Consider the following 26,746-nt stretch of genomic DNA (forward strand, 5'->3'; position numbering starts at 1 on the left):
CGACTCTAGAAAGCTGCTTTCTGATTGGCCATTGGCGACTTCGTTTCTGTCATGTCACTGGTCCTCCACTGTTAAATGTCGTGCATTTTTTTATGTCTTCGGACATTTGATAAGCGGGGACAGAAACTGAGCCGTGCTTTTAATGAGTTTGGAGGATAAAGCAAGGTCTGGTTAACTATATCCACAGTCAAGCAGTTTATTGTGTCTGAGCTCGGTGGCCATGGGAAACTGGGGCATGGTATTTAAGCTGGCACCATAAAAGGGCATCAGTCCATTTCGCCTCACCCTAGCCATATATATCTCCAGACGGGAGGAAGAGTTAACAAGGGAACACCAGACATGTGCATACCAAGGTTCTGAAAATGTTTAACAAGGTCGGGCGAATCCGGATCTTGGTCGTATTATAACGTCTATGTGCATAAGAATGTCTCATGTCTCATGTCTGAGTCCTTGAGCAGCAGTGTGTCCCCTTCGGCCTACAGCCCTTCCTGCAGTGCCGAAACTCAAAATGAAGGCAAGATTTCCCCAGGTTCTCCCAACTCACTTGTTCTCCTTTTCAGTTTAAAACGAATTCGTTTCTTTCAAAATTACGTATATTCAGTGATTATGCTTTAGACCACGCAATAATGTGACTTTGTTATGAGTAATTTTGCTAACGCTGCACACTTTGGTACTTTTGTATATTATGTTTTGTGTATTATGTATATTATGTGTGTTGGGTGTTCGTTTGACGTGCATGAGAGAGGACACCCGGCACAGTGATCAGAACTGTTTACTTGTGAAATCCCCGAGATTGTGAACATGACCATTCCCCTCACTGACCCGAGATCATCATGCGGGAGAACCTGAAACACTTTCACCAGATGGTCCATTAGCAAAGAGTAACCTGTCTCGCAGACTCACGAGACATAATATTAAAAGAAGCCCAACAGGTCTAGAATGATTGGGAAAGAACTATTCTGGGCATATTGTCATTCATGTATAGGCTAAGAGCATAGGCGGATCCGGGGGTTGGGGGTGGGGGTTGGTGGGCTGGTGGGGGTGTACAGAGGTACCCATCCCTCCTTTCTTTCTAATTCTGCTAAATCACTATTGAAACTCGTGCGGAAATGAAGTGTGTATCCCATTTTTCTCAATAATGTAAGTCATTTGGAGGTTCGGCGTACAATGTAGGAAAAATAGGTCGAGACTAAAACCCCAATATCAAAAATTGAAAAACAAAGATAGAAGCAGAAGTTTCAGGACTGCAAACCACACAAATTACAAGATTATTATAAATTTACGTTCGAATGAAATGCTGCTGCAGTTTTATTTAACCACTCATTTGCAAAAATACTGAAATATGAAAATAATGTTCAGTGGGAGAGAAATTCACACAACATAGATTGTAATTTCAAACGATCACTAATGAAAAAAACCCAAAGAAAATATAAATAAGTGCACATGTACTCTGATTTATTTGTTACTAGATTACCAATCAGTTCTTCAGCAGCGCTTCAGCTCGTTGAACCAAACTAATCCTAAATCAGCGAGTAGTTCATTTTCATGACGATTTGCAGCCAACATATGAGAACTGCATTACAGATGCGAAATAAATATCGATTAGATGTGTATGTACAATACAGATAAAAGACACATACAAACATTAACCTCTGATTTCTACATTCAAGCGAAGAAGTGCCAAGCAGTGACCATACATGCAAGTTCCGTTGATTCCAGTACCTTCAGGAACTGCAAGAAAAGGCGGGGCGCCAAGCACGTGTTGTTTGTTTACATGCGTTTATTTTCATAAATTATTACACAATCCTTTTCACTCGATATTGACCAGTGTGTATGGCGTGAGAAATAAGTTAGTAGAAAAGAATACATTTACTGTGAAATGTGGTATTCTATCAGTAAATATCCTTACCACGTCTGTGTAACTATGCGAGCGAGCGAACTATTTCACAATTCACCTCGCCGCCTCTGAGCTGTTTGGCACGCAAGCGCATTGTGAACGGAAGTCGATATGTGACTTGCCGTGGAAAAGAGAAAACGACTTGACAAGGGAAAGGTTTTCACATCGTGCTGAACTGTCGAAGCGATTCATCAGCCTCTTGGTTGATTAAAATTGAAGCTTCCAGTTCATTTGGCACGGTAAGTCCATTCACGAAAAGACTGAAAGAGTCTTAATCCAGCCTGCATTTGTCAAAGAAAGTGCATGCTCACAAAAATGAAATAGATATAGACAGGACTTCGATTCTCATGCATAGTTTCAAAGTGTAATCAGCATAAAACGAAGTCTAGATAATTTACAAAATAGAAACTATTATTGTTTGTACATCCATGCATGTAATCAATGTGCCCGTCCTGTTGGACACAGGTGCCGACACTGGCTAAAAAAATGGTTTTACTTTTAAGGAACCGCCATGTGCCTGTCACCAGAGCAATGAGACAGCACACGCACGAGAATCAGATCTCATATTTAGACCTGTCACGTCACCTAAACGTGACTGCTATTCTCGGTCCTTCCATGATTCAGTTCAGCAAATAACGTCTTCATATTTTCATGTCTAAGCACCTGTCATTATTATCATGGTAACGTTTGGCATATTCTGACAAAATACATCAGCAAGCTTTGAGCAACTACATTCAACCATGCCTAATGACACACTTGTGATACTCTGGAGGGGTCGTCAGTTGACAGTATCTGTAGATCTAGCATTCCAGAATACCTCAACTAATACATTTCTGTGTCTGTACCCAAACCTGCATTCCAAAACCTCAAGCCCGTAGTAGATCTGTAGCCATTTCTTGACACCAGAAGTAATATTGCCCAAAACCTTAGTCAAGGTTAAGTTCCATGTTCCCAAACAGAAATTGTGAAAAAAACCAAAAAAAACCAGAACATCAACAAACATGCCTTGCCATATCTAATGTCCAAGGGAGAATTCCTCAACACCATCTTTCTGTCTTGTCATAATTTTTCACCTGAAGCCAATTTTCTCAGGGACTTGCACACAGTCTGAGGTAATGCATAATCCTACAAACAAACCTACTATTCCTTACAAAGCATTTTATACCAATTTAGTTTGTTACTTTAAAATCTCGCTCAGTGATACCCCAGTATCAGGGAATCCAGTATTCAACAGCATGAGTGTCCATCGTAGTATCTGGGATGTGATAACATATGTCGACCAAATCATCAAGCTGGATCATATGAACCAATACCAATAACAAGTTTAAATCACAGTAGGTCCTAAGATACCTCAAGGCCAACAGTATTGGGTGGTGAGTCTGTGACTTGTTTGTTTGTGTTTATATATCTTGACACCTGTGAAGATGAGGGTCTGGAAAGATCTTCAGCATGGGTTCCACAAAGCAAGATTACCATTTTGATAATTGTATCCCTTTAGTGCCATACAGTCATCTCGGAGGTAAGACCATTTTGGTGGGAACAGAGCCCTGGCTATCAGAGGTGGCAAACAGGATGAAGTGCTCAGACTCGCTGACTGATTTTTGCTCATGTAGTCATATTCCAATTGCATGTATCAGTGCTCATGATGTTAGTCATAGCATTGTCTGGTCTTGACTCTCAGTGTACTGTGGAAGCTGTCTAAAGCGAAACTCGCTGGGACTGAAGAAATGATCCAGTTTAGACAATGTGCCGGATTTTGGAGCTGATGGTACATGTACAAGCCACGGATGGGACTGAGATTATATGCCAGTGATGACCACTTGCCAGATTGGTCAGATGTTGGTTTTGACAGCTTCCACTGTATACCGACTGCCCTCATATAATACGGAAACATTCTTCAAACAAGCCTTGAACAGCATGTTTTGTGGCATATTACAGTAAAAATACTTTTTTTATTATATTATGTTACAAATACTGTTAACTGATCTATTTAACGGCTTTCACCACTCACATATCTAACTCATCCATTTGTGTGTATGATTTGTTCTAATGGCTCATTCACGAGTGACTTATGTGGCACACTCACTTGTGTTTTGAGATCAACTTGATGATTTGCATTTATATCATAACAAGTAATCAAAAAGAAAGAAGTTTTATTGGGGTGTTTTTGAGTGAGTACAAAATAAACCAGGATTAAAGAGAAATAAGACTTTTTATAAAATCCCATTTTGAATGAAATTAGTTTTATTTAATTTTTTGAATCCCTGTCATGATACTCTTGTGATTTATTTACGGCCCAACTTTCCTGCCTGCTTAATACCAGTCATCTCACCTGTATATATGCTCACCTACTTAATGTCTTTTGTCCCCCATCTCACCTGCATAATGGCTTACCCACTTATTTGTGTTATGTCTCAATTGTTCTGAGATTTTACACTCCTCCTAGAGAAATATGTGCTCAAAGAATGCTTTCCTGCCAGTTTCCTTTTGTGTAATCACCATTGCTTCTGGCAAACATTGTTTAGATGCTTGCCTTTGTAATTACCTACATGTAACCTGTATGTAGCTGTTTGAGTGCAATTACTGTCAACTTCATGGATCTTCTTCACAGTACTAAAATAATGAGGACCAGTCCCAGTGTGTCATCATCAGCAGCTGATAGGCTTTAGATCTTGGCAAGTAATTAAAGTAATGGGTTATTGTCTTGGTTGGATGTCATTGTTTGAGAGCGGTGGTTAAAGTGTCCGCTGATGAGAACGGGTTAGTTAGGCTTTACACTGCTTCTAGCAATATTCTGGCAAAATCAAGGCAGGAGACACCAGAAATGGGCTTCACACATTGTACTCATGTGGGGAATCAAACTGTTACCTTCAGTACCATGAACAAACACTTTGACCACAAGGCTACCCCACTCGTCATGATGAGGCATAGGTTTGATTTCCCAGATGGTACAGTGAGTTAAGCCATTTTCTGGTTTCCCAAAGTAACTCACTCTGATTTTGCAATGAGTCCCAAAGTTATGCTATGGAAGTTTAGTGTTTACTTATCATGCCAAAGGCCAGAGTTGGATTCCCCATGTTGTGAAGCCCATGTCAGGCGCTGATGTTGATGGAATGTTGCTAATGTTAACACCGCACTCACTCACTCACTCACTCACTCACTCACTCACTCACTCACTCACTCACTCACTCACTCACTCACTCACTCACTCACTCACTCACTCACTCTCACTCACTCACTCCATCGAATCCCCCGAAGTCGTCATCATTCTGTAGGTCCTTGTAGTAAATTTTCCTGAACTAATTAATTGTCTTGAGTAGACTTGATCATTTACAGTCTGTTAGCATAGACCTGAACTATTATTGCAACCAAATTTAACCTTAACTTACTGTAAAGAAACCATGAAATGTTCCCGTGAAATACTAGATAGGTTAAATGATTTGTTCAGTTTGACCAAAGAAGTTGTGCAAGCTGACATGACTTTATCATCATGGTAGTGCTAACAGCTGAATTTTATCCTTCCCACAAAATGCTCCCAGACTTTTGACCATATTCCTAAGTGATCTGCATATCAGTGTTCAGTGCTCGTTATCACCTCTGCCTTGCTTAAACCCGACTCGCCATATCACTATGGACTAATGACAGTACCCAACTAGTCATCCGTCTGCTTCTGGGTCTTATTCCGTCTAACCAATCAGTTTTCTATTGAATGCATTATCCAGCTATGCTCACAATGTGGTGATAACCACATCAAATGTTGTAGCTCTTCGACCTTATCCCCAATGCAACACCTCACCGTCATATTGGTTGGTCTGCCACAATGTATCTATGGACGTCTGCCACACGCTACCGTGGTCACATTTGCACCTCTGTGACCCAATATCTCCCCTTTCTTCCGATGTGATCTACTGCGAGTACTCTACCAATCCTGTGTCTGCCACTTTACCCTGGAGTCACCTGACCATCACCACGATGAAGATCTTCCTCATCCCGTCTCTGATAGACCTACTTCTAGGATAAGAGCAATCATACGTCTGCCACTTTCCATATAGACTTCTCCCAGTTGGACAGGGCTTATCGGTTGTATGGGTCAGCATATGCTGGCTACATGTAATGTGATTGTTAACTAATCTCCATTGTAATCGAGGAAGGACGGTAGAAGTCTCACCTGACTTGCTGGTTTCTGTGAAGGCAATTACCCATACATAAGCTTCGTAGACCTAGTAGGTGGGAAAATCAATTTTGCAATGAATTTAAAAGAGGCTAGCCAGATCATGTACATAGACTGCCAATTGAGTGCCAATTTAGTGCAACTGAAAATCGTCAATATTAAGTAGCTCCCAAGAAGAAACAAGATAGAACATAGGGAGAGACAGAAGGGCGTGGAGATGACTTCTGAGATAAGAATGTCCATTTGTGTTACTTCCGTACACTGGTAAATGTCCGCCATGGATTGTATACAGCAGACCCTTCAGCCATCAGAAATCAGAATAATATCCATGAGAGATAGCAGCATTTCTAATTTGGAAAGTTTGATAATTACAATATGAATGTATCAAAATAATACTGATTTTATCAGTGGCGATGTTAGCCTTACGGTTTAATTTTTGCTTGTCCTTGCAGAAAGCTTGGGTTCTGAATGTCGATTCTCCACAATGGTACTTCATTCATCCTTGTCAATGCATTTGCTGGAACATGTGTAACAGTATACTGAGTCACTAATTACTCCTGTGGGGGTTGCAGATCAGAGTAGGGCCCCAGAACATATTATGTTGTAGGAGCAACTTAATGGCCATCAGGTGGCAGAATTGGTGACTGGACTGATAACCATATTCGCTGAAATAGCTGTCCCTAGTCTGACATTTCATCACAGAAATAAAATTGTCTTTTGCAAGAATATATATCTACAAAGAAAATAAGTAATTTCCAAATGGAGTTAGGAACTGTGCATAATTTAGGGCTTTGAGCTTGAGCAGTCTTGACTTGAGTTGGATTCAGTTTATAATGTATACTCTTGGGTCTGTGAGGCAGAATACTTATGATACTGGATCAAGTAGTCTGTAGCAGAGTAAAAGTGAACGTTTCAGTTCCGATGTTGATGAATGAAATAAATATTTTAATAATAGTTACTTAATGATGTTTATCTCCTCTTCACTGCTCTTTTCTGTTGAACTGTATGTAAATTTTTTTATTTAATATATTGAATTATTAAGAATACAGTCAAAAGTTGGTCAGGAGTTGCCGTATTTGTGCCTGTTCTAATTTCAACTACTGGTTTGTTTACTCAGAATTTTCAGACCAATTTGGTGTGGCTGGAAGGTGTGAAGGTTTTGCAGTAAATCATGTAATTGTTTCTGGTAGATTTAGCAGTGATTTGGTATGTACTTCAGATGTTGATGTAAATATGACATTTGTTTGCTGATAAACCATTATTTTGGTGAAAAAGATTTATTGGTCAGATAAGATATTAAATTAAGGCGTGACCCATGAAGGTCCTGGGGTAGAATAGGCCTTCAGCAACCCATGATTGCCACAATAGGGGACCATGCTTGTCGTAAGAGGCGACTAACGGGATCGGGTGGTCAGGCTCGCTGACTAGGTTGACACATGTTATCAGTTCCCAGTTGCGCAAATCGATGCTGATGTTGTTGATCAGTGGATTGTCTGGTCCAGACTTGATTATTTACAGACTGCCACCATATAGCTGGAATATTGCTGAGTGCGGCATGAAACTAAATTCACTCACTCACTAAATTAAGACTTAAAACAGCAGTAGAATTTTGTTGACCTTTTGATAACATTTAGCCAAGCCCCAGTATAACAGTTATTTTTTAGTTATCCTCAAGGTACCTTAACTACTGAACAGATATTAACTGTAAGACCAGTGACGATTTCTGTACAGACTCGTTTATTTAGTAAATGTGGCCATGGGCATGGGGCCAAAAGTACAAAATGACAACTTGGATTAAATTTTTACAATGCGCTGAACAGACTTTGTTTTCAGAAATTGCTGAATGAAGTATGATATTATGGTTCTTAGTTTATAGAAGACGTACAAATGTTTATTTATTTGGGTTCCTAATACAGTGGCTTGGTATTTCTATGTAGGTTGTTCTGTTCGCAGCATAAAAAGGACTTTTCTTTAACATGTGATACTCATCTCACTGTATACTTTTGCAGTAATCACACAGGGATACACAAATGTCATTGTCTTTAGATCTTGTATGTCAAGCTACTTTCACATTGGTGGAGTCGTATCTGAATAATGGTAAAACTCTTCGCAAATGTAGCGAAGAGAGTGCAATCAACTACAGTTCTGGTATTCTGTACAAAAGACATTGAATGATGGACTCCTCATAAGTTTGCATGGCTTCTTGTAGTCAACAAATGGTCTGTTGAGCAAGCATTAGTTTCTAACTGAGTGAAATACCATGAGCTATAAGTTTCTGTAACAACTCTCAAGAGCCTTGCCGTATTTGAATAAGCACATTACGACACAAATCATATATTTCATAGTAGAAATATTTCATAAATATGTGCGCTACAACGCTTCCTTGGATTTAATGCAATTTTCTTCTGTAGTGGATTTGGTGAATGGCTTATCAATACTCTGACCCCAAATTTACATGTATTTAAGGTCTACCTCCTGACTAAAGAATACGTGCACAAGGTCTCATTGAAATAGGTCCTATGGGATAACATACAGTTTGGTTTGTTATCCTGCATCAGTGAGCTAGGTTCTATTGCGTTTGTCGATACTCGCTTCATGAGTCACAAGCATCAGTGGTTGGTATTGGTCCAAATTGTAGTTGATGTCTTTATTGGCATCAGTGTCCAGTCCTCACCGGCTTACTCCGCCATATTACTGGTGACTAGTGTGGACTATTATCAGTAAATCAACCACTATTGCTTGAGTGCTTCAGTTGCCAGACATTGGACATTGTCCTCAGGAGCTCCTTAGGCTTTGTTAGAAGTGATTATGACTCACTGACATACTTACTCAGGTAGTGAGGGGTGTTGATTTATACATCAACTGTATAACAGCTATAACATGCTGATCTGTAAATATTGAGTCGGGGAGTGACTGAGTAATTTTCAAAATGGATAGTGTTGAAATATCCTTGACAGAACCCTTTGTTAAAAGTTTGAACTTTACCTGTGTTCCTTGAACAGACAATGCTTTTTAGAAAATGGTCAAATGTAACATGAGGTTATGTTTGGGAATTCATTTTTTTATTGAAGTACATTTTCTGTTTGTTTTTGTTGGTGGGTGGGTTGAGAAGTGTTCTAACCCACAGTAATGGGATCGGGGGTAGAGTTGGCCTTCAGCAACCGATGCTTGTCATGAGAGACGTGTACTGGTTTCAGGTGGTCAGACTTGCAGACCTGGTTGATACATCTCATTGAATCCCAATTGCATGTACGTCTAAGTTCATGATCCCAAAGGTGAAGATCTATGCTTATGCTGTTAATCACTGGATTGTCTGGTCCAGACTTGATTATTGACAGACCACCGCCATATAGCTGGAATATTGCTGAGAGTGACGTAAAACTAAACTCACTTAGTTCATGATGTCAGTTGTATTGTCTGGTCCAGACTTGATTTTTTACAAAAACCATGATATACTTGGAATATTGTTAAGGCTGGCATTAAACAATACGGTTCTAATTTACAATGATTGGTTAACCAGAAATGGCCTTCACATGAGTTAACAAGAAATTGCCTTCACACTTTGTTCCAATTTAGAGAATGGAACCCCGACTTCGATGTGACAAGCAAAATCTTTCACCGATAGACTACCCCTCTGGAGAAGAAGTTAGAAAATGTGAGATTAATTTTGTTTAATTCCTGGGAAAGCGTATTTTGAACATAATGAGTCACAGAAAATAAGTTGTCTGGCATTGTATTTGTCTGTATTCAGTGTGTCATGGCTGAGGTTTTCATTCTTCATCAGCCTTTACTTTTCCATAACACATCATCATGAAGACTGAAAATGGTAAAATTATACATGCATTTCATTTAGAACTTAATAAATTTGCCTGAGCGCAAGGTAACCTCTATTCAGTATTCCTTGAATGTAGTCCCTGAATTGGCTTGGTGAGCTTCCCGAGCCAAAGACCTGCATCAGATCCATACACAATGAGGCAACTGTCCAATAAATTGCAATGGACCCTTTTCTTTGCTGGCATTTTCCTAACCTCAACATGGGCATATGACCCAAGGGATTGTGAAAAACTGTACACAGAATGAACAGCCTATAGTAAGGAGCTAATTGAAGATAGACTCAATTTTCTGCTTGGCTAAACTTTTCCAGGAACCTGATGAAAGTTGTGGAGCTTGTTGTTGGCCCAGTGTGATGTCCATAACTTGTTAATTGTGTTGTGGAAACGTCCACTGTGGGCATGTATCCTTGATGCCAGTAAAGGTTATTTTGATCCTGAAAATGATATGGTTCTGGGGCTGCTGCTGCTGTTGTTGCTGCTCTGGCTGTTGCAGATGTCAGTCATTGATTAAAGATGTATATATGTTTCATTTGAGTACTAACTTTCGAAGTTAGATTAACTTTTCCAATTTGAAAAGGATATTTATTTAATTTTATAGAAATAATTGTACATGAAAAATGTCAAGATGGCTTATCTGTGACTTTCTGACTGTTCATATTGAAATATCTGTCTGGAGATAAACAAATATAACTCTGTCTATGCCATCCGGAGAAACTGATACAGGTTAGAGCTCTTTCAAAATCTTCATTAGAAGTCATTTCTCAGCAAAAAAATATTAATCAATGAAAACATATTTCAACTGCTGATAGCAAAACTCAGACATCAAAGGCATTCTTTGTTGCCAGTTTGTGATTATGATTCTCAGGAAAAGAATTTTGATCCTACATTTTTAATGAAAAAATCTGACACCATACCATCCTTTCTTCACCAGTTCTAAAAGGTCAGTTGGAGTATAAAAGGGCATATTTTCAAACTCCTTGCTGCTGGAGGCTGCAAGGAGCTGCCAGATCAGGGGAGCAAACTGTATAGGCCAATATCCAGATGAAACAGATAGAGGGCATCACTGATGAGAGGGTGGCCTTATCGCTGGATGTTTTTGCAGGCTTGTGACAGCTTCCTTATTCTGCCTCTGACAGATGTTTGAGCTTGTGCCATTTTAGTCAGTAATGCTGTCGCCATCATAATTCTCCCCATCCAGGGCTCAATTATGATAAAGTTGCGTCTGTCATGTGTATATCTAAAAAAAGGGATGTGTTTTTCTTTTAATGAAAGCTACAAGGGGTTTTTCGAAAAACTGATCTTGATACAAAAAAAAATCCTGAACTGTCTTGATAGGATCACAGTTTTGTTTCATGTGACTTAAAGTACTTTAATAGTCAGAGGTTTTAGCCACTTGTTGCAGCGAGAGTTTTTGTATATTTCTTTTTGCCTCACTGTCAAGTTGGATTATCAGACATTAATCAGCATGGCAATGTTGCCATCAGCCTTCATGCAGGATTATGCACTCTGTACTTAATGACTCTAACTATGTGTTTTCCTCAAAACCATTTTTACAAAATATGTTTTTTTTCGATGGAAACAAATTTATGTTGTCTATTAGTCCAGTGGTTAAGACCAGAATTAATTATGCCCATAATTCCTCAGGTGCGTTTGACATGGACATTGTTCATGTCATTCAGAACCTGAAACAAATGTATCCATTTGTTTCACTGTTGGACTGTGATGGTTGGAAAATCTTGCAGTTTCTGAAAATGAAAGGGTGGTGGGGTAGCCTAGTGTTTAAAGCATTGGATTGTGACGCTGAAGTAAGGGGTTTGATTTCCCACATGGGTAAGAAGTCTCAATCCCATTTCTGTTGTTCCCTGCTTCATATTGCTGGAATATTGCTAAAAGTGACATAAAACCATATTCTTTCACTCTGAAAATGAAGAGTGTTCTGTATATTTACATATTTTCAGGTATTTTTTCAGATAAAAGATTTATAGCTGTAAATTGAAAAAAAAAAAATTTCCATGTTTTTGTCAGATTGCAAAGATCAAAAGGTAGATTTAGGAGAGGATGCTTGATATTTTGTCCCTGTCTCAACCTATGTCGTTTCTAGGGAGATCAGTATGTTTTCATATATTCTGGTCCATATCATCGAAAACCATGTTAGTTAAAATTCTGCAGAAAATGTTGTTAACATAAATAAATGTTAACAGTATACTAGAATGAAAACTATTCATGACTTATATTGCCTTGACCTTTGAAACAGTGTAACAAAAGAGATTGATAATTACAATAGAGACTGGAGGAACATAGCAGTGACTGCTCTCAAGGGGAACTTGGGAACATTTGACTGCAGCATTACTATGCTAATTGGTCTCACAACGGTCTTATTTCTTAATGAGAATGTTTAGCCATCCTCAGTGCTACTTTTATGACTGGTTGCTTGAGTTGATGAAGTTGCATGTTGAGACGTCCCGACCAATGGTAGTTAATAGTTGGTAACCAGGGTTCACCAACAATCGATATCTTAGAAAGCCTGGAAGAGACTATTATTAGACAGAATCATGTATACTACTGCCAAGATGTTAAGCTCATAGCCAATAGCTGCAAAATTGTTGATACTGTGTTGAACACTATTCACTCACTCACGCCAAAATGTTAAAGGACATGATTCTTTCATATTACTATTGTTAATCTGTTATCGTATGACCATTTAACTATAGTAATATGAAAGAACTCAGTGATCTTTAACTTTACAATGACACAAAGCAAAGGATTCTGCAAATTGTGATGTTTTGATTATAAATACACTTGTTGAATGAACATATGGAAAAGTTTCAAATGCTCATATACAATCCTGCGTCTTGTTTCTTGTACTGTTATCATATAGCTCCAATACTATAACATAGTTATGTCATTTGTAGTGTTCAATTCGCTTTCTGAAACAAGGCTCCGGGTGTGTTTATCATTTGTCTGGAAATCTGTGATTGACAATGCAGAGTTATATACAGACCCATGAAGATCTTGGTTAGATATGATCTTCAGCAGAAGCAATTAAATCATGTGGTCAGGCTTTCTGATTTGGATGACTTTGCATAGATCAGTGCTCATGTTGTTGATCCTTGGATTGTCTGGTCCAGTTTCCATTATTTTTGACCAGTGAAGGTCCCGGGGTAGAATAGGCCTTCAGCATCCCAGGGTTGCTATAAAAGGCGACTATGCTTGTCGTAAGAGGCGACTAACGGGATCGGGTGTTCAGGCTCGCTGACTTGTTTGACACATGTCATCGGTTCCCTACTGCACAGATCAATGCTCATGTTGTCGGTCACTGGATTGTCTGGTCCAGTTTTGATTTTTTATAGACCGCTGCCAAATAGCTGGAATATTGATGAGTGCACCATAACACTAAACACACTCACTTACTCGATTATTTTAAGGCAACCACCATACACCTGATATATTGCTGAAAGTAGCTTTAATCAACAATCAATCCAATCAGAGTAACATCCCAGAAACCTATCATGGTCTCAGATTCTGTCTGATTGTGTTTGATGTGTGTCACCATCTGCACTTGCAGAAGTTAGGAAATGTGTAAGTTTTGCAGCACTTTATGCCTCTCGTATCAAGCTGATCTATTTTGTTTGTGTGAAATACTGTTCAAATTGTCATAAATATCAGGCTTGCATACTTGCTCAGGCAGGCACTTAGTGTTCTACTTGTTTTCTATCAGCTGAAGACCAGCTGCTCAGAAATAAGGGGATAGGACAAGGACAAGTGTTCTGTGTCTAAGTGGGCTATTGTTATTGAAACTATGGTCTGATATTGTATAGGTCAGACAGTATGAAACTCTCTCTGGTTTGGACTAGAGGTGTTCTGATTAATTGAGATAAACGAAGATTGTTAGTATTGACTAAATGACCAAGCAATAGATCACATTTTCTCATTGAACACAAACAATTTTGGAACTACTCTTTAAGTGTTTGAAACACTTGACATACAGTGTTACTGCTGGAAACCATGTTTAATTCTCAGAAAACTTGCTTCGCTTACGGAAAAGTCATGATTGAATGTTTCTTTAAGATTTGGGGAAGATTATGTTCATTCTGTTATAGTCTCTGAAGATAATTTTGTCATCACTTCAAAGAAAAAGTATTATTTGACATTGGATGTGAAATTTGTGTAGTTTCTAAATGAAACATAAAAAAACCCAAAAAAACTCATGTTTTTTTCTTTATGGCAAATCTAAAAAATGACACTATTTTTTTTGTTATTGATGATTACTCATTCGTAAATGAGCCAATCCTTAATTGTGAGATTTCAACCGATTCCCAACACTAGTTAGGACTAGTACAAGAATGCACATAGGTATATAGGTGTAATCGTCTTGAATATGATGTTGTACCACCTCACCTGACCTCACCTTAGGTTTAGAAACCAGGTGACTCTTTGAATGTGGAGCAGCCCTAATTGTGTTTGTGAACAATTGGCTGACAAAGAAGCCTCACTCAAAGAGTCATTCAATAACTATGAACACTTGCTTCAAGAATTTTGTAACAACTGATGAAGAAAAATTGCTTTCTTGAAGATGTAAGCATCAAGTTTCTATGTGACATTACTGCACTTGGATATTGCTGTGTCAGCAAGTTTAAAATGTGGAGGTCATTGAAGGAGTGTGTTCCAAGATGTGACTTTCCGCAATCACCTAACTGCTTCTGTGTAAATGACTCTATGTTTTAGTTGAGATGTCAGTTTGATGGTTGTTACTACAGGAAAAGTAGTGATTACAGTGACTTTGTACGCTGAGAATGTATACATTCTTATCAAAATAATTAACATGTTGGATTTTCTTGGTATTTCTTGAAAGTGATTGGATGTCAGGATACTACTGCAGAAACTGTTATTTACCACCATCTTCTTGCATATTGCTAAAGTTCAGAAGTTATGGCATCCTTGATCTGACTGGGTGTTTCTGCAACATAATGTTGTGATACAACAGCAGTTTTGTCTAGGCCTCTTCAGAGTCTCTCATTTGGCTCCAAGCCTGCTATGACCTGTGAAGGTCTGGGTTAGACCCATGCTTGTCCCAGTTGCACAGATTGATGCTCATGCTGTTGATCACTGGAATGTCTGTCTAGCCTTGATTATCTACAGACCACCAGCGTCTAGCTGGAATGTTGCTGAGTGGGGCATAAAACTAAAATCACTTGCTCACCCACATTTGCTACAGATGTAGGTAAACACTTTCAAATTTGTATTAGAATTTACAGAATATATCGTTGGTAACAGTGTTTGTTTAACATCTTAATCAGCTGTATGACAGCATCCTGTGAATGAATGAATCTGGACCAGACCATCAAGTGATCAACATTATAAACATTGATGTACTTAAGTGTGATGTACCATGACATGAAGTCATCTACCAATTAATAGCTGTTCATCATTCCCCTCATGAATGTGAAGGAGTGGTGGGTTAGCCTAGTGGTTAAAGCATTTGCCGAAGACATGGGTTCAATTCCCCAGATGGATACAATGTGTGAAGCCCATTTCTGGTGTCCCCCCTGCCATGATATTATTTGAATATTGCTAAAAGTATAAAACCAAATTCACATTTGTATACAGGACAAAAAACCAAATGTTTAATAATTGTTTAATACAAGCATTTCATTATGTGACAACTTTCGACGTACTTAGGTTTGTAGTCAAGATTCATGCATGAAGTCATTGCTTCGAAATTATCAAAGAATGGTAAGATCTCTGCATGAATCCCATAATTCACACTCCAGCATTTCCTATTTCTCACCATCCAATCTGCAGTAGTTCACCAGGAAGAACAGTCTGCACCTTTGTTGTGCTTGATAACCTGAAATAGAACAGTAAGAGGTTAACCAGATTATAGATGTGTCCATTTTTCATTTCGCACCTGTAGTAGCGTGGCAAACAGTGAACGTTGACAGACCATGGACTAACTAATTGTGTTTACAGGAAAGCTGTATCCATGAAACCTACGAAAGGTATCTGTCACATGAACAATTGTCACAGCAGGAAATGAATTTGGGTGAAGCTATTTTCTGTAGTGCTAACTGTTCTGAGTAAATAAGTTACAAGGTTAGATGATCGTCATACGATTCTTGCTGTGCGGTGGGAAAACCTGATGATTGATTTCACTGCACCAACCGACATTGTTCAAACCTCACTTTCTGACTGACAATGGAAGCCTTCATCAGCATGTTCGTAATAGAAAATCTATATTTCTACCTCTAGGCTTTTTGCAAAGCTTTCTGTTGTGATTTCCTGATTCTAGTATTGAAATGCCTTAGCGCATTTTGCTGGACAGTGTTGATACCCCCCTTTTCAGCATTAGATGGTGAGATAGTATAATGGTTATAGTGTTAAGTTGAACTGGGATATAATCCCACATACCTGTTATGTTCTGGTTGTCCCAACATTGCTGGCATACTTCTGAGAGAGGGCTCAACTTGTGGCTGCTAATTAAGTGTATGCTGTAATATGTGCCATTGAATTATGATGACCATCCACACTGTTGTGATTATTTTTTCCTTAATCTCCAACATACAGGAGTCATTACAGATTGCTATGAATTCTCATATTAGGTGCTTATGAAGCTGTTGGTCTGTGCGCATCTAATACAGCAGATATGGTGATAGTAATACTCTTATTTGCATACATCAAAGACCCAACATTTGATTCCCAACATGGGTAAGTTAAATTACAATACATGATGATGCTCGTCCCTTGCTCCCTCCCTCATTTACTATCCTCTGCCGCAGGTTCAGTGCAAAGCGGGGATATAGTATATTAGGCTCTGTACACCAGTCCGTATGTCCTTACATATGTATGGATTGGAATATCTTGAGAACTGTTGACTAGATTCTTTTCATATTTGGTATCTAGGTTTGAATGGTCTCAGTCAGGTTTGGTGACCTTGACCTTCATCTCAAGGTCACAAGGGGACTTTATCGTTTTACCTTCTCAGTGTGATATTTGAAGAACCATTCCCTGGATTTTCTTAATATTCAACACCAAGCTTTATCGAGGGAAGGCACAACCTTCCATTCAGTTATGGTGACCTTCAGTTAATTTTCAAGTTCATGGTGACAACTCGAAGATTTCAGCATGAAAGCTGCATGTTAAGCTTGTCAGCGAGATATATCAAGAACCGTTCACTGGATTTTATTCATATTCAACACCAAGCTTTATCAAGGGAAGGTGCAGGGCCCAGTCAATTTGTTTGACCTTCAGTTAATTTTTGGTGTTGTATTTTGAAGTTCTGTGTTAAAGTAAATAAGTAAACAAACACTGAAGCAGTACGTTCAGTTTTTCGTAGGCTTTATTCGGACAGCAAGGAAGTTATTTCAAAGTTCATGTGGACTTGCGTTAAGGTTTGACTTGGTAATAATATTTCTGTTTGAAAAACAACTTACTATACATGGCAGAAACGCATTGCAAGAACAGAACCCAGGGCTGAACAGTTCTGCAAAACATTGATTTGTGGAGTATTAGGGCTAAATAAAAAATGTGAAATGTTTCTCGGTCATCAGTGCATCACTTTTATTAGAGTGCATAACAATTTTTTACTGCTGTTTAAAAAAATAATTTTGAATTTGCTGTCCTGGTCAACCACTTGTCCACTACAAGAACAAGTGTCTCGAAGAATGAGTGTCTGGAAGAATGAGTGTGACTGGATCTACAACTCATTAACGTGCTTAACTTGTCAAGCTGTATTACTGAGAGGAAAAAATACAACCAAGTTCCTCCCTCGTCACTTTTTTTCTGTAAAAAATTTAAAAAAATAGTCTTGCTGCCCTTGTCACCTTTGAAAAAAATGTGCCTGAGAAACGTTAAATTTTTTTTATGCAAACTTACATTTGGGCATGAACTTGAGGTCCTTGTAAATATCATGCATTGTTTGATGTTGTCCAAACAAAACTTGTCACTGGTCCAAAGGGCTGACACATTATAGTATTCCCAGAAATTATTGAGAATCATGTTGCGTCATGTAACTCATTACGTTTATTAACTTCTGGCGTTTTACTTACATAAACATGTTAAAACATCATCCTTATACAGTCTCAGTCTTGTTTTAGTACTTTGTTAGACCTCCTCGCTCAGCAATGCATGCCTGAATACGCCTAGGCACACTACCCATCAAAGTTTGTTGGTAATCGTGTGACAGGGTATCCCAATATTGGACCACCTCGGCCTTCATATCTTCAATATTTCTCAGTCCCTTTTGGTTTACTCTGTCCTTCATGACTCCCCACACATTCTCAACTGGGTTTAGGTCTGGGCTGTAACTGGGCCAGTCTAAAACTTGAACATTTTCGCCCGACAACCACTGTTTTGTGTAGCGCGCAGTGTGTTTTGGGTCATTATCATGCTGGAAAATCCAATCATCTTCATACAATGTTTGTGCTGTCGGAAGAAGGTGACCATTTAGAATGTCAGCGTATCTTTCTTTTGTCAAGTTTCCCGTGAAAACACACAATGGCGTCACTCCGCCGATATGCCACCCCACATGTGAAACTTCGGGCTATGTTTTGGTCGCTGGTAGATAGGTTTGACAGTATCTTTGGTCCAAATTTTCACACAGTTAGGGAAAAGCCAAACAGAACTTTCATCCGAAAAGAAAACATTATCCCAATCTTGATTTTCATGAGCCCGACACCAGTTTAAACATTTTTCCTTTTGTGCATCTTTCATCAACGGCGAGGGAATTCCACATTTTTTCACCCAATTAAGTCTCTGTAATTCCTGCCTAACTGTTTCATTGCATACCTGAGGACTTCCTCTGCTAATCATTTCATTTCTGATGTTCTCAACACTTTTCAATTTGCCTCTACTCACAATCTGCCCAAGTCTTCGGCGATCCACAACACTGAATTTCCTAGGCCGACATGCCCCTGCTTTGTGCTCTACCCCGGTTCCTGTTTGAATATTCTTCAAAGTTCTGTATACTGTAGACAGAGGAATACCATGTCTACAAGCTAACACTTTAGCATCAGCCTCACCCCTTTCAAAATCATCTAGAATGAGCTTTCTTTTCTCTCTTGCTGTAAATTCTGCCATGTCAACACAGGAAGCCGTCTGCTCAGACAAGGGAGATAACTCTTGCCGTAATGAGCTGCCTTCTAAGCCTTCAAGAGTTGTCTCCCTTATTTAGTATGCTTAGTGCATAGTGAAAGCCCTTTTTCCAATCTTAGCATCATTAGAAAAAAAACAAAGATTTTCTCCATAATTTCTGGGAACACTGTATAAGTTGTTCACTGGTCACGAGGGGTCCATAGGTTTGATTTTGCAGACAACACAACAAAAACAGATTTAGAGTTCTCAGCCTTCCATCAATTTCCATTTGCAAAGCTTGGTAATTTTTGTGCATCATGTGTGATTCATTGTTGTTCGAGATAAAAAAGTAACTACGACGAAAAGTAGCGAATGAGTTGCTATTGGCAGCGGGGTATATTAAAATGTACCATGCTTGTAAGCATAGGGTAGATCGAAAATAACAGGAGAGCGCTCAGCCGATCAGAAAACAACATTTATGTGTGGGGTAAGATAAAGAAAAATGTACAGGCCTTTTTGATTTCAATATGGCAGGATGATCTGGATCAAAAGATGTTTTTAATTGTATCACCAGCCAAGGTGGAAGTCACTATACTATACAGTGTTATATAGGTGGGTAGTCACTCTATAATACAGTGTTATTTCGGTAGGTGTTTTGTTTCAGAGTTTAGATTCATCACTATTTTCAAAAGCTGTTAAATTACTTTGTTTCCTAAATAGTCAAGACCAATGGACTGATGTTAGTGTTTGTTCCACTAAACTCGAACTCTGATATGTTAGTTTATTTGACATTTATGAGAACCAAAAAGTTATAGGGCCTTAAGAAAAAAAATCTTTGCCAGATGTCTTGACAAAAAATGTTGCAAAATTAGAGCAATAGAACCAGTTCAGTGTTGCCTTTCAGACTAAAGATTGTATGTATTTGAGCAGTGGCTGATAACAATAGTCTCAACAATAGTCCCAGTCCACTACTCTCCTCCCTATCTTCTGCGGCTGCATTGATTTGATTCGATTCACTGAAAATCGAATCTGACAGCTTTGTTTCGACTTCAGTAACCATTATCAATATTTCAATGCGATGTTTCAGTACCTGTTGAAGTTATGTCCACACAGCCAGAACATAAGTTTGATTCCAACTCAAGCAGTCTGGGGTGCTGAAATAAGGCGAAACGTGAAAATGACATTTGTTGTTTGTAGACATTGCTAAGTTGACAATGGATTTCACGATGAAAAAACTGACTCTTGAGAGTTAATGCCGTCTGATGTTTTTACATACATGCATGAAGAATCAAATTGAAAACGATTGAATCCAGTATGGAAAATCGAATCGAATTGAGGTCTGGGTGAATCATTGTGTATCTACTGTCTTCCCCGTCCAGTCAATAGTGAGCTTTGTGTGTTTCTGGAAAGTTCATTGACTAGAACATCTCACAGCTAAACATCTTCAATTTACTGTCAGATTGCCTTCTGCAATGACCTACTGGAAGTGGACCAGGTACAACTGTTTCCGATCCAGATAAAAACACGAAACAGTAAATGAACCTGCTGTTTTTTATGTTTAGTAAATGCTTTTCAAGTTGTTGAAAGAAGGTTCAAGTTGAACTTCATCAATATTCTTGTCTTTGAAGAGGCAGTGTCATGGCATTTTGAAAGCTTTATTCATAGCAAGTGTTTTCAGGGTGGCAACTGTAGAATTCTGTATATGTATCAGCTACACGTTTCATGGACTATTTTCACTGTTTCATGGCTTCTTTCATGTTTCATTTCACCTGAACCAGACAGTTAATCTATTGATGGACATTATTAACAGTTATCATATGACCATCAACACTGTACCACCATGAAGATCCAGATTAGAATCGGTCTTCAGTGACCAGGCTTCCACAAAAGGGAACTTATGGCAACATGTGATCTGTCTTCAGAATCAGTGACATGCATCAGACAAGTCACATGTTGCCTTAAGTTCCCTTTTGTGGAAGCCTGGTCACTGAAGACCGATTCTAATCTGGATCTTCATGGTGGTACAGTGTTGATGGTCATATGATGAATATGCCATGTTCTTGTGTCAGATGAGTGCCCCTAGAACTTCCGTAGCATGAACTTCTGAATGAGATTACAAAATGAACCAGCTTGAATTTACTTTGGTCACGGCCTTGACCTTGTGTGAGTATAGTGAGGCTGCTAAATTCTGAATATTGTCTACGATAGGCTAATACTTTAGTGCTTGCTCATTATGCCAAAGTCTAGGTTTGATTCCCCATATAGATGCAAAACGAAAAGATCTATCCTGCTGACCTTTGCTTGTTTTCAAAATTCTGATTGACTCTGTTATCAGACTGTGGTAGCTCAGCTGTGAAGTGGTCACTCATTGCATCAAAACCTGAGTTTGATTTCCTGTGTTCATACAACATGTGAAATCCATTCTTGCTGATGTATGTCTGATATTACGGAGGCAAGCCAATCCCTACTTTACACAAACTGAATGGAGTGTCATGCATGGTTGTGCTAAGCGACCTAAGTGCCAAGATGATTGTAACTCCCACAGCTTTACGTAGACTTAGCAATATGCTCACTTGTACATCAGTACTAGGTAGCCAGATTGTTAGTGTTCGCTCATTATGTGAAGGGAATTTGCTTCTTCCAGTGTGTACAATGTTTTGAACCCATTTCCGGTGTCCTGTGCTGTGATATGGCTTGAATATTCTGTTGATGTAAACCAGTCTCTCTCTCTCTCCCAGTCCAAGGACGTATCCATTGGGAAGACTCTTATCAAAGTTGTAAACAGCAATCAGCCTCTCCATCACTTTATTGCTTTCCTCCAACATTAAGCTTCTTGGGTGGATCACAATAATGTGTTCAAAATCTCATCAAAACAGAGGTAAACCTGAGACTAATCTCTCATTCACATTGCTCTTACTTGAGCATGCTAGGTACCAATCATGAGTTTGAATCCAACCATTGATTTTATTTCAGGGTTCGTCAACACCATGCTCAGCTTGTGCATCTCACCAATGCTGTAGTACTTCCGAAACCACTGTCACTTCAGGATTTTTAACTCACTCTGTTGACATGATGTTATATTACTGGAATATGATCTGAAGCAAATATGTGTCAGTATAAATATACTCATGGAGACAAGTAAGGCAACACATGAAAGTATAAGTGTTTCTTTGTTTCCAGAACTTCACCCAAAGTGCAATATATGCGTTGTGAAGAAATCTTGAAAAGAACAAAGGAAAAGTTGTTCTTTCAGGTGTTCCCTAATTTGTTTTCATAGTACATATTCAAATATTGCATTCTTTTAGTTGCAGAGTTCAATGAATTTGTTTTAGATAATCTGACAATCTGATCAAATTTAAACAAATGATTTATTACAAACCAAAGTAATGTATGAATGAAGGATGTATAAATTTCCGTCAGTTAAAGTTGTGTTCAGATGAATTCCAAACAGATCCATTATTCAGAGACCAGATTGCAAACATTGTAAGCGTTGCATACTGCAGTGGTTTTGCTTAAAATTGAAGATCTCATAATCTGACTCGAGTTTTTAGTCTTTACTGTTCATATTAATGACCCGGGTTCGATTCCCTACATGTGTGCTATGTGTGAAGCCCATTTCTGGTGGCATCTGCCGTGACATTGCAGGAATGTTGTTCAAGCGACAGTAAACCATCCAAGCAAGGTTTTGAAACACCTATTTCAAAATTCCCGGATCCACTCATGTCACTCACTCAGTATGCTTTACTGGATAAAATGAGTTAAGGTTCTTAATGTATCCCACAAAATGATCTTTGTACTCAGATTGTGGTAAATCTGTTAACCTACACAAGTTATGATTGTCTTAGTGCTATGAACGCAGTTAGGAATGGGTTCAGTGGCCTAGTCAGGCACTTGGAAGTCCTGTCGAAATAAAGAACACATGATGTTGACCCTGCATTTTTGTAACAAATTTTGTTTGTTTAATGCCTCTGTCAGTAATTTACTATCTTTAAATAGGGGCCTTATCTAAATGAGCCTGGATCAGACTATCCAGTGATTCAAGACATAGACCAGCTCTCTGAACCTGACTGCCCATCACTGATGTTTTATGACTGTGGGATAGCCTAGTGGTTAAAGCATCTGCTTATCACACCTACGACCCGGGTTTGATTCACCACATGGGCACAGTGTGTGATGCCCATTTCCTGCCATGATTTTACTGGAATATTGCTACAATTGGCGCAGAACTAAAGTCACTCACTCACCAATATTTTGCCCAGCAGTGGTTTCTGTGGACTGATTCCCCACTCAATTTCACTAAAGTCCTGGCTGTGTCACTAAGCTTTGACACAAGGTGAAAGGCTGTGTATTACTGAATGGTTTGCTGAATTTCATGGGAAATTTGTGAAGAGGGACTTTCAGTTGAAATCCCCAAAGTGTTTTATGCTTATTCCTTGTGTGGAAGTCACTTTGTGTAATAGGCCAACGTGCTTTGTTAATGTTTTTAAGTAGGGTCAGTGCACTCAAATACATGTGCCCCCTTTTACAGTCAACTTTGAATCTTCTAGGGTTTGACCATTAAGTGTTAATTACAGTACACACCCTTGGACCTTTATTATTCATTGTTGATTATAGGGGGAAACGGGGAGATGCTTGTTTGTGTGTTTTGTTTGGTTCTAGTTTTGCACAAATCTTTAAGTTGAAAATAGATAGTTTAAATGATTGTTTCTGAAAAATACAATATTTAAGAGACTTGTGTCCTGTTCGCTTATCTGGACTTCCCTCTCTGAAGGATAGAATAACTATACACACATGGGCTAGGCATCCTGTACATCCTTGAAATAGGGCTAGATTGGTTCCTGCTTCCAGAGATTTTTTGTGTCTGATTGCCGAGTGAAGAAATATCTCTAGTTACAACTCTCTGTAAGGACATCCAACATGCCAACATGCTTCAAACATTTCTCTCTTAAGTTCAGCTTAGAATTTTAGCAGGGCATTTAATTTTGTGCTTCAGAATAATGGAATGTACACTCGACTACTGCCTACAGGTAGTTGCAGTTAGTGCAGCCATTATTAGAGTCTGTCTATGAGCATAATTACTATCTTCCTTACACATTAAAAGACGAGATAGTATTGACCAGACTGCAGTCTGACCTCTTTAAAGGGGTGGTCAGGTAGCCTAGTGGGGAAAGCGTTTGCTTGCTCTGCCAAAGACCATGGTTTGATTCCCCACATGGGTGCACTGTATGAAGCCTATTTCTTGCCTCCCAGCTGTGATAATGATGTAATATTGTTAAAATTAAAAATTCTCTCACTCCTTATTTAAACACCAACAAATGTTAGTGGACCCCATCTTCCCATCTTATAAGATGTTTGCATTATTTGTAATATTGGGTGTGCAACCAGTGATGCAGTATTATATTCTTGAGAAATTGTTTTGGGGAAAACTACTTTGTATTGCTTCAGGTAAATGTATGTGTGATAACAAACCTCAGGGCTCGGTCTTGGCAAATGAATCCTACTTGCTCCTGGTGCAACCTTAGATTATGACCTTGTACATGTTTCATCAAACAAATAGAACAAAAAGCACCTGCTGCCCAATATAACATGACATATAGTGCTGAAATGTTTGGTACTGATGATTGAGAGCATTATTATGCCAAGAATATTCTCCGTCTCATTATATTTAACTTAAAATATGGACCCGTGAAGGTCCCGGGGTAGAATAGGTCTTCAGCAACCCATGTTTGCCATAAAAGGCAACTATGCTTGTGGTAAGAGGCGACTAACGGGATCAGGTGGTCAGACTTGCAGACTTGGTTGACACATGTCATTGGTTCCAAATTGTGCATATCAATGCTCATGTTGTTGGTCACTGGATTGTCTGGTCCAGACTTGATTATTTACAGACCACCGCCATATTGCTGGAATATTGCTGAATGTGGCACAAAACTAAACTCACTCACTCACTGACTCTGTAGACAATTCAGAATGATTGCTCGAAGCAAGTGCCCTTTCCATTTTTCTTTAGATTGAAGTCTGTGTTCATTGAAAAGCAAAATGTTAGCACACAGTGAGTTCAAGAAGGTATCAGTGTGAGGTTGCATTTTGTAGTTCGAAGTAGTATCAATGAATGTTCTAAAATCTCAAATTGAGCCCTGAAGTTGCTCCATGCAAATATTAGATTTGGGTAAATTATCATGGTGGTAAATTGTTTTTAGTTGTTTTGCCTTTTTAACTTGGCATTGTTGACTCCCCAGTTTGAAAAACCTTTTAATGATTTTGGATATTGAAAATACTGAAAGTATGCTTCATAATAACAAAAGGTATGAAATAGCACCTCCGTTACACATTTGTCCTGGTAGATCATTTTCTGTTTAAACAGTGAGTTTTTTATCAATGTTTATATATAAAATATAAAATATATTGATATGTTCATTTTTACAAAATGAGTTTAAGTGTTCCTACAGAACATACGGGCCTGTCGGTAAATGTACCCCAGAAATGTTGAATTGCCATCAGATTATTACTTCATGAGTCAGGTGAGCTACAGAGCCAAGTGGTACTGGTTTTGGTGAACAATCTGGACAAGTGACTCTATATAATTATAGCCTTGTAGAGACAAGTTCACATTTTTGGTTATTTTGGCAGCCATGGTAGTTACCATTGGTGATCTGCATAAGCTTCATACCATTGGTGATCTGCATAAGCTTCATACCATTGGTGATCTGCATAAGCTTCAGAGATACACCGCCATGGGGTCTGTGTGGAAAACAGATGGTTGGAGGGTTGGTGCTCAACTCACTCAAACGTTGATAGTGTGTACTTGTAGTTCCTCAACCTGATAGTGTGTTTCCAGGTATAACATAGTTAGGACCTTGTCGACACAGTAGTTTGCTGGGTCTGAGTGGGGCATCAGTGCTAAACAGTGGCATGATATCGTAGTAGGTTTGTACAATGATCTGGCAACAGTCTGGAGTGGTTCAAGCACACACACACTAACTATATACATACAAACACACATGCACAAACAAAACACCTCACAATATGCATACAGACACACATGCACAAACAAAACACCTCACAATATGCATACAAACACGCACAAACAAAACACCTCACAATATTTGCATACAAACACGCACAAACAAAACACTTCAGAAATGCAGCTATCTAGAATGCAAACATCATTTCACCCTGTACTTAGTAAATGCAGTTAAAATTGGACTCAAGTGCTGAGCAGCTGCAATTTTCACCAACTCAAAAAGGACCAGCTAAAATCACTTTTGTCAATACTACACCTTCAGGAAAGCTCCAAAATTTCATCCACAATTTTTTAAATTGCCAAGTATAAATGATTAAATGTAAGTGAAAGGCATTCATCTGGTAAACATAAAAATCTTTTGACATTAGTATTTGACAACTGAACATCGTCTTTTCAGAACTTAACATTACTTGACCTTCAGAGCTCTATCTAAAATCGTTTTAAGTCCTGAGTATCTTTGTGTATTTTGTCTGCACTAAAACGGGACAAGACTTAGTTCCTACTCAACCATGAGGTGAGTAACGTGAACACTGTAGGCAAGCTATTCCGAGTCGTCTCTTGTGTGACAATATCGTGTGCCTCATCAATAGTTTACTGGTACAAATGGGCTTCGGTGTGGATGTTCATTATCTAGTGAGGTAATTCTGTTTGCATACACCTAGCTCAGAGTAATTGGATTGTAGAAGAAATAGACTTTTGTCTTGACTTTGGAAGACACTTATCTATTAATTCCTCTGTGGAACGGATTTCCA

General features: G+C 38.7%; 1 protein-coding gene across 1 annotated transcript in view; it reads left to right on the top strand.

Annotated features, from left to right (window-relative positions):
• The first annotated feature begins 2,030 nt into the window (after positions 1-2,030).
• LOC137291729 (receptor-type tyrosine-protein phosphatase delta-like) overlaps positions 2,031-26,746 on the top strand; it is a 415,228-nt gene continuing 390,512 nt past the window's right edge. Inside the window, exon 1 of the mRNA XM_067823219.1 lies at positions 2,031-2,136. The gene's annotated coding sequence lies outside the window, so the exon portion shown is untranslated. The remainder of the gene's footprint in view (positions 2,137-26,746) is intronic.

This window comes from Haliotis asinina, chromosome 7 (assembly GCF_037392515.1).
Source record: "Haliotis asinina isolate JCU_RB_2024 chromosome 7, JCU_Hal_asi_v2, whole genome shotgun sequence".
Classification (NCBI taxonomy): domain Eukaryota; kingdom Metazoa; phylum Mollusca; class Gastropoda; order Lepetellida; family Haliotidae; genus Haliotis; species Haliotis asinina.